The sequence below is a fragment of the Crocodylus porosus genome, unplaced genomic scaffold, assembly GCF_001723895.1.
Source record: "Crocodylus porosus isolate Cpor-Errol unplaced genomic scaffold, CroPor_comp1, whole genome shotgun sequence".
In the NCBI taxonomy this organism is placed as follows: domain Eukaryota; kingdom Metazoa; phylum Chordata; order Crocodylia; family Crocodylidae; genus Crocodylus; species Crocodylus porosus.
Genome location: NW_017728923.1, coordinates 5,500,602 through 5,510,142, shown reverse-complemented (window position 1 = coordinate 5,510,142; position 9,541 = coordinate 5,500,602). Strand labels below are relative to the sequence as shown.

General features: G+C 51.1%; 1 protein-coding gene across 1 annotated transcript in view; it reads left to right on the top strand.

Moving 5' to 3' along the window:
- The first annotated feature begins 38 nt into the window (after window positions 1-38).
- The window catches only part of GLIS2 (GLIS family zinc finger 2), a 45,759-nt gene continuing 36,256 nt past the window's right edge, over window positions 39-9,541 (top strand). The window contains exon 1 of the mRNA XM_019540004.1: window positions 39-743. The gene's annotated coding sequence lies outside the window, so the exon portion shown is untranslated. The remainder of the gene's footprint in view (window positions 744-9,541) is intronic.

The following is a 9,541-nucleotide window of genomic DNA, read 5'->3' as shown; positions in this document are numbered from 1 at the left end:
GCGAGCGCTGCCCCGGGCGGGGCGGGGCGGGAGGCATGCGCTCAGCTCCCTGGGCCCGCCTCGGCCTTGAAATGGAGAATTTGTCTGAAACTGATCGGAGCTGGTCAATTTCAGACAGCTCCGCAGGGCTGCGATAAATCACGCCGGGAAGCGGCACCCCCCGCGCAGGCCCCCGCCCCTCGCGCAGGCGGTCACCTCTGAGTCGCAGCCGGCCCCCGCGAGCCCGCAAACAAAAAACGCAAAAAACCAGCCCGGGGAGGTGGGGAAAGACGCTCCGATCTCCCCGCAGCGCCGCTCACTTCGCATCGGCAGCCGCCTCCCCGGCCGCGGGGCTGCAGCCTGGGAGGAGAGGGAGAGGCTACCCCCTCCGCACACCCCTCCTTCCCCGAGCCGGAGAGACACGCATCCAGCACTAGAGGCGACTGCTACATCCCCGCGTCTCCAGAGCTGCAGATGTGGCGGAGCGGCGAAGAGTCCTGCTGGGGGTGTGCGAGGAAAACCAGCTCTTTCTTCTTTCAGACGAGATCTCCATCTGCTTTCGCTCCTGGATCGCGGTGCAAAGCTGCCCTCCCTGCTCCGCCGATTTACCGGGGGCCGTGAACATTGCGCGGCGATCCTCCGGTCCCCCTCTCCCCACCGGCCGCCCCCCAATATCTTAACGCCGGGGGCAAGCAGGCACACGGGCACGCACAAAGCGGCAAGGAGAAGCGCCTCGCCTGCCTGCTGCCACCCCCGAAGGAAAGGTAAGGAAAACTGCTTAATATTCAGGGCATTCGCTGTGTGATATTTCCAACTCTTTGTCACGCTGTTTTCCCTTTTTGTCTGGCGGGGACAGGAGTGGCTCCCCCCGTGCAGACCACCACACGTTTCTCCTGGCTGGTTGCAGATTTCTCTCCTGTCCGGTCCCACCCCCCCAGCCCCAGGGCTCTTGGAGTGAGAAATTGTGGTATGGATTGTTTTGGCTAGTGCCATTGGGGGGGGGGGAGGGCGGCGAGCAGGTTATGGCATTTGTCTGGTGTTTCTGTAGGTGCCATTCACCTTGGGCTGTTGTGCCAATCTCGGGTCTTTCCCTCTCGGTGGTTTTTCCTTTATGTTATTTTATAAATGTAAAACAGAAAACTTCAGCGTGAAAGTTCAGCCTCTCCCTTGGGCTGACATATTTGCACGCAAAGCTTAATTGCAGCTGGCTTTTATATAGAGGGGGTTTATACTGAACTGCACCAGGAAGTTAATTGGGTGTCATGGAAATATATGATGGGGAAGCCAGCACTTTTTAGGAAGGGCAGGTTTTAAAGACACCCCCCTTTTTGTGAGTAACCCACAAACAAATAAACCCATCATTTCAAAGCCAAGTCTGAGTGTCCAGGGCTGTTTGAGCTGAGGAGGGAGTCTCCCTCCAATGAACCTGCCTCTCTTTTGCTCTTGGAACCAGAAAGGAAATTTTTCTCCCTTTTTCTGACAACAAGGACTGAGCAATTCAGCAGCACTCAAAACAATTCAGGGCAATGTTAATAAATGGTGATAAATAGAGGCTTCAGTCAGCCAAAGATTTAGAGTAAGGCCCTTGGCTGCAGCATTTAAAAGAGAGCGTTCAGTTGCCATTGTATGGGGAGACAAGAGATTGCAAAGAGGAGGGATGTCAGAGGTCCCTGCAGGGGCTTCCCTAGGTTTGTGCATCAGGAACTTAGTTTCTTAGCTGGTCTAGAGCCAGTATTGAGCCTTAGAGTTATTCTTATCTCACTACAGTGCTGTGACTATGTGAGGTTCTTCACATGCAGAGATGTACCTACCTCAAAACACTTGAAGTCAACGCTGGTCTGAAAATCACTTGATTAGCTGCAGGAGCAAGCTGCTGCTGCCGGCAAGGGCTTGTGTCCCAGGAATGAAAATGGAGGTTGCCCTTCAGGGTGAGATAAAGCTGGGCTGTCACTGCCTGCCTGGCACCTGTTGGCATTTGGAATTGTCAGTGGATTTTGGGCTGAGGAGGGAGCCTGGCCCTGCCCTTCCAGTGGGTTCCTTTGATGCCGACTGTGAGGGTAGTGACAGCTAGTTTGGATGAGCAGTGCTTGTTCATGTTCTAGCAACAGATTGGATCTGAGGCCAATGGGCTGCGTGCTCCTCCTCTTTCAGATGAAGGCACTGAACACTGAGCAAGAGGGCAGCAAGGGAGCGTTCATAAAGGGATCCCAGGCATTTCTGTGCTAGACATCAATAGTTGTTGGTGATATGGGCAGATTCAGTGTTGCAGTTCAGGAATTCACATGACAGCTGTTCAGGTGCAACTGGGGCAGGTGCTTATATAGGTTGGTGCTGGGTGCATTGCAGTAGCAAAGTCTGTACTAATAGGGACTCTCTGCCTGATTCTGCAGTTAATGAAGATCATGGGCTGTGAACGTATCTGGTGTCTCAAGCTAAGCAGAGCCAGGCCTGGCTGATGTTTAGATGGGTGACCTCCAACAGAGGGGATTAGTGTATTGCTGGCAACCAGGTTGCTGCCTTGGTAGGGGAGCTTTTACCTCTTGAGTCAGAATGAACCATTGCCCAGCCTGGTGTAAGGCAGCACTGTGTAGCTAGAGGTGCCTTTTGTTTGTTTTTCGGTAAAACCTGGAGCCTGATGATTTGTGGTCATTTGATCCCATGGCAATTTGCACAGCAGAACGGGTGTCCTGGCCATGAGCCAGCTTGGGTAACTACATCCTGCTGATTTAAATTCACCCATCAGTTTCGACGGCATGCAGTGTTCTTCTCCACTCCCTCCAGCTGGAGTGTTGCTGTGCCCTGTTCAATGACTCTTGTGTTCCACTCCAGAGGTGACAGCATTTCAGTGGTGGGTGATGTGATTTGAGCAGGCCCATGTTATTGTGGAGACAACTGTAGCAAGGGACTCCATCCTTCAGGCTCTTCTGAGGTTCATGTTTCAAGCTGGGCTGAAATCCCTTCCCGTGACTGACTTCAGGCTCCAAACAGAACGCAGGAAGGCTGCAGAAGACGGCTGAATTTTCCATGATCTTTTTAATGTCAAATATTGATTAATTTTTACTGAAAAATGAACTTTTTTGACATCTTGCCATGGCAGTCTCTCTCTCTCTTGTTAAAAAAACGACAGTCTGAAAGCCTCAGACTTCACCCCCTTGTGCTCCCACCCATTCTCAACACGTACCACAGAAAAGCCATTTTAGAGCATCCACAATTTAAATGCAGCAAGCAATAAGTCATAACTTATGGCCACACATGGCTCCTGAGCCCTCTAGTCCAGCCCCGGGTTCTCTGGCCCTCCCACTAACCCTGTTAAGCTTTGGTTATTTATTTTTAATGAGTTTCATAAGAATAAATGGGAATAGCAGCTTCTGGCAGGCAAGGAGGATGGAGGGGCAGTGTGGGGTACAGTCCTGGCTCGGGTGTAGGGCTAGGCAGCAGAGCTGGAGACAGCTGTGCTGTGGGAGCCAAGAAGACAGGAAGACTTCTTAACCAAGCCAAACTCCTCCTCCTCAGCCCCACTCCCAAGTTTTCGGCTTGCCCTGCCCTGCCCCCCACACACACTTCACTTCCCCAATTAGGTCTCCTCATGTTCCTCACCCCAGTCCACTTCTAACACTGATGAATATAGACACTAATAGAGCTCAAAGTGATCCCTCCCTACAGGCATAATCACTTTCTTTTTACAAATCCAAGGACATTTCCTTACACATCCATCCCCAGCCAAGCTGTAGGTACCTAGGACAAGTCCGTTCACTCCCTATCTCTGGCACAGGGCCCTGCCTCGTAGGAGTGTCATGTGAGAATTGTAGAAAAGAAGAGCTAGAAGGGACCTGCAGATGTTACTTAGTACAGCCCCCCTGCTGGAGGCAGGATCATCCCTAACCAAACCATGCTGTACAAGTCCTTGTTTTGTATTCTGAAACTACACTGTAAACTATCACACAACTACAAGGTGTATTGCCCAAAGAAATTAAAAGCACCCTAGCCTGCCCCAGATAAAGCAGGGGGATGAGGGCTGTCAGGGTCCTGCTGCTAGAGTTGCTAAAATGCACTGAAGAGATCCAAGGAGGGTAGAGTCCATTCATGATTGAGTGTTTGTGCACTGTCATGAGGGTCAGATGGAGACAGAGAGAAACACTCCCCTCAATGCATTAGTTAAACAGTGAGTCAGTCACCACTTGAGCCACTATTCACACATCCACTGCTCTCAGCTCATGGACCTACCACCTAGAGGCTTCCACATTTCCCTGCACACTCCCTTCCAGCCTCAACCTCCAACCAGTCCCAGTGCACACAATCGTCCTTGCATACTGAACCAGCCCCCTGCTTCCTTCCTTGACTAGTAGCATGTTTACAACTAAAAGTAAGTTGTTGGAGAGCATGTGCTCTTCTAGCAGGGGTCAGAACTCAGGTTGCACATGTGATTGTGAAGAACTCCATACATGTGGGTGTGTTGGGACTGATGGGATCTGGGGGCCAGCTGGTGAGGTGGGGATACATGTGCATAGCATGATGTTGGGGGTGAGGCTGGTAGGGATGTTCATGTTGGCTTTAAGTAGTGATTCCTTGGGTGATAAGTGACTGTGTTGCTTGAAAGGGTATTTTGGCAAGATTCACTGTAAATTATTGATAATTCTTGATGGGGCAAGTAGTCTAAGAGAACAGGAACACAAGAGTAAGTGATATGATGAAAGAGTTTTATGGATGGCACAAGTGTTGGATAGCCAGGCTATTTTTGAACAGTTCATATAGGACATCCCAGATGTGTGCTGATACTTTATATATCACACTGCATACTACTCTGTTCTGTGTAGGCCATGCACATTACAAGAACATGTTCTAGAGGTCATGTCATTTGTGCTGGTGCTCTTCCTTGATTTCTTCCACCTCCAAAGCCAAGTGCCTTGGTTATGAGGAGTCCATTTGTGCAGGACTTGGGGAGAGAGAGAGAGAGGAATGTTCAGTGTTCTGTTACTATAAAGTGATCTCAAATAGCTTTCCAGGCCATAAGGTGGTCACATGCAACAATTGGCCATTCTGGGCCTATCTTGGTGTAATTAAGGTGAGACTCCTACTTTGGAGGGAAAGAAGAAACCTTTCTTCAGCAGGAAAATTCAGAAAAAATAAGAAAACTGGTAGCTCTTCAGACATGCTCAGAGCTTAGGGATCTCTCTCAAGTCCTAGTGGTAATGGAGGAGAAGGCAGAGCTGGTAGAGGTCAGGGTGTATGGGCCATTTGGCTCCTCAGCACTCATCTCCAGGATGTCATGTAGTATTGTCTTGTGCTGATATCCCAGCAAAGAGCTGCAGCTCGGGAAATGTCAGGTGATGGGGATGGATTTTGGGGCAGGGGAACCATTTGTCCATGTTGTTAAACTCGTTGCCCATTGTTTCTTTATACCTGGGCTAGCTCCATGTCTAGATCTTGTGACACCTGAGACTGAACCCCCAGTTGTGCTGCAAACACAACAGGCATGCTCTTCCAAGGCTCTGGGCAGCAGCCTCCTTCTCATGGGGCAGCATTCCAGAGCCTCATGATTTGTAAAGTCTTTTTCATGAGCAGGTCCTCAAGCTGCCTAACTGAGGAGAAGGAAGCAGACCCTGAGCTATCCCTACATCCTGTCCCATTGCCAGATGGACACCTCAGACCCACTGACCTCAGCCCTATGTACCCTGTCTCCTGCTGCTGTTGGTGTTGCAATTGTGGCTGGTTTGCTTTGCTTTCTGTACACTGCATCATGAACCCCATTTCTACCGTACAGGTCACCCTAAGCCATATCTCCTTCCACCAGCCTACCTGGCAGGGAGACAAACTGATTTGCCCTTGACTCTGCCCAATACCTGAATGGGGCCAGATCTTTGCAGCAGGTGCCCCCCTCTATACTGTTTCACCTCTGTTCCTGTCCTCTGCAGTGAGCATTCAGTAGTTGCTGCCTGGGGGCAAATACCTAGCACTGGATCTCTGTGCATTGTGTCCATTGTATTGTTCCTTCCCCAGAAAAAATGCTAAGGGGAAACAAACCCAAATGTAGAAAGTCCTGCAGAGCCCCTCTGCCTAGCCTACGACCTATGTAACTGAGACAGTAGGAGCAAATAGGTTGCCCTACCATTGGTAAAGCACAATCCCAGCCATGCATGCAGCTAAAATGGCAGGCAGCAGGAGGGGCAGGACACACTACAGCCCCTGTTAAAGGCAACCCTTTCATGAGTGATGGGCAGGCAGAGAGGGGTGTTTGGCAGTGTGCCCTCCTGCCAGACGTTCTACTCTGAAATGGCTGCTGGTGTCTTGCTAACACTCCCACTTGAGAAGAGAGAGGAGGGAAAGGCACAGAGCTAATCCCAGGCCCTCACTGTAGATGCAGCCTAGGGTTATTGACAGGCCTGGTTCCTTTTTCCACCATTCTTTAGCATGTGTGAGACTGTCATGGAGTGAATGTGGGTGCCAGCAGGAATTAGCTGCAGGACTAATGGGCCCAGTTCTCATTCCAAAATACAGCTTCAAACCCCAGAGGAAGAAGCCTGAACTCCCCCAGGCTGGCACAGGACTTCCTCCAGTGAAGAAACCCACAACCTGAGGGAACCTCCTCTTTGTCCCTGGTGGGAGGCCCTGAGGAAGGCTCCTTGCCCTGAGCTCTCCTTCCTGTGCAGCCCAAGGGAGAATCCTCCCCCATGTGAACCTGCCGTAGGCTGTCTTGTATTTTCATCCCTGAGGGATCTCCCTCCCTCCCCCATCAGACTCCAGCACAGGCTCTGTCCTATTCCCAGAGCCAAAGGAGCCCTCTCCCAGCCCAGCAGCTGTTTCCTATTCTAATCCCAGGTACAGTGGTCTTGGCTGTGCCCATCCAAGGTGCTTTATAAACTGAAGTATGGATTGCCACTCCCATCCTTGCCCATGGCCCTGCCTGGAGCTCTGTGCATTCATTACCAGCAGGGGGGCATTAACTGGCTAGCACTAAACATCCGAGCTTCTTACAGATCCAGCCATGGGAGCATCAGCATAACAAGCAGCCTCTGGGGCACCTCAGGGCTGAGCTTCTAGGCACTGGTGGAGCTGCCTGTGAAAGACTGAGCCCCAGGCACATCCCCAGGGCAGCCTACTGAGAAGTAAAGGGGCAGGGAGCTCTTGGACCGCCTATTACTCTTGCCAGTGCCTCTGCAGACAGCAGCCTCGGGCGCCATTGAACTTGTACAAGGCTCTTTTGTTTTAGTCATATTTTGCTGTTTGGGGCCAAACTCTGCCCAGCAGCTGAACTGAGCACATTTGGCTGTAGTGCAGCAACTCAGGCCTAGGGGCTGTAGAGTGCCCTCACTATGCAATACATTGATTCCCTAGCTCATCTCCCCCCTCCTGCCCCCTCCCCCACCACTCGAGTGCTAGAGCTGGCCCCCTCAATCCTCCCAGCATAATACAACCTTCTGGCCCAGATCTAATTGGAGGGGAGGGCTTGTGCCTGACTGTTGCTCAGCCTGTCCATGTAGGACCCTTCCTCCTGGCTCCAGGGGGAGAATGCGGGTCTGCGGTGTATGTCTTGGTGCAGGAGGTTAGGTCAGTATGGGGCATTAATCCCAGTTCTTTGTGTTACAGTAGTGTACAGACATCCCAGGTAGTATCGAGGTTCCTGTCTGCTTGGTGCTGTACAAATGCATCCTGAGCCATAGCTAAGAATCTAAATAGACAATCAGTGAACTGAGGCTCAGAGAAGTTAAGTGCTTTGCCCAAGGTTGCACCAGTTGATAGAAGAGCTGAGAATTGAGCCCAGATCTCTTGAATCCCAGTCTAGTGCAGTACCTGCAAGAACACCCCTCCACAGCATGTCACAACAGTTAGTCCCCCACCTGTTTACATGTGCTGATATTCAGATGGATAGGGCCTACAGGCCTTTTCTGCTAACCCCAGAAACCATCAATGTGAGGGTGTGTTGGGAAGCTTGAGCTGTCTTGAGGAATCTACCTCCTGGGTTCCCAGTTTCCTGAAGAAAGGAAGAACGGAGAGCAGCAGAGTAAGGACCCTGGATTTCAGAAGAGCAGATTTCGACTCACTTGGGGAACTCACAGATAGGATCTACTTTGAGCAGGGGTTGGATCAGATGACCTCCTGAGGTCCCTTCTAACCCTAACTTTCTATGATTCTATGACCAGGGTATGAGAGTCCCCCTGGCTGTGGTACAGATAGGCCAGTGCACATCTTTACACAGAGCCTGTGCCCTCCCCTCCTCCCAGCTCCAGCCATTCCACAGACCGTGGGCACATGTAATAGAGCCTAGGCCATGCACCTGGGTGCACCAGGAAGTTTGTCAGCCCAATGAGTGTGCAGACAGCTCCCCTCCTCATAGTGGCAATGATCTCGTCAGTATTTCATAAACTTCTCTCCTATCTCAGACTGTCTGGTCTTGGTGCTTTTTTCCTCATCCTTTTCTAAAGCCATTCTGTTGGGGGCAGGGGGGGAGGGAAGGTTAGATCATGTTCAGCAATCCAGTGAAACTCATGTGATGATATGTTGTGGGGGAGGAGTTCCTGGCCCTGCCTTCCCTGACATCTCTGGTGCCTAGCCCTGAGTCCTCAGTTACATTCAGTGACTCTTAAATGTTTAAGAGAACAGAAGTAGCAGAAGACAGAAAGCCCCATGGAGGATGGAATGGTTGGAGGGTTCCAGAGCATATTGCTAGGTGTAATGTTGGAGAGGTCTGAAGTAGCATCTAAGAGAGGGGTTGAAAGAACAACTGCAGACAGGGTTGGACAAAATGCTGGCAGACAAGGAGCATTATTGCCCTGACCCCTGGGCCACTGGATAGCATCTCAAATGCTGCTGGGGAGTCTTTGCTGCCCTGCAGTGCTGGTAAGGCAGAGCTTGAAGTGGCTTATAGTGGTGGGACAGACCCTGCGCTGGCAGTGAAAATGCTAATTTAGACATCTGGCAGGAGTCGTTTTCTTTGGCACTTGCCCCTGGTTGTTGGCCTTTCAGCATCCAGCTCAATAACAAGGCAAGGTGGGCACCCAGGAGGAGCCTTAGCCATATGCATGTGAGTACTCTGTAGACAACCTGCTAATCACACAAAAGGGGAGGCAGGGGATTGTCCCTGTGGACTGCTTGGCCCAGTGAGAGGGTCCAGAAACTTTTAGGCTTGTCTTTAACAGTCATATCTGTGGCGTGCACCCTAGCCATCTCTGTTGCACCTGGGGCCGTGCAGGAAGACAGAATGGGAAGGTGAGGGTTGTGGACAATCCCTCCCCCACCATGGTGTCTGCTTTTCATACAGATGGATGCTCAGAGGAGCTGGGTATTCCTTTGCTGACTCCGGTCTGGTTTACTCTTTGGCTCCTATGATGCTACATGAAGCTGTTGTGTTCAGGTGCCTGGTGCCATGAGGAGCAAAGCCACCCTGCTTGCCTCCATATTTTGTTGAGTTTGTAAAGACAAAAGTCTGCCTATGTTAGTCTTATGTAAAGACACTTGTTTTTTCATAAAGTCGAACCTTGGCCCAGTATGACTCAATGGTGCTGTCCTCGATCTGTGTTGTGCTGGCATCAAATGACTCCAGCTGGGACTAGGCTTCACTGTTGCA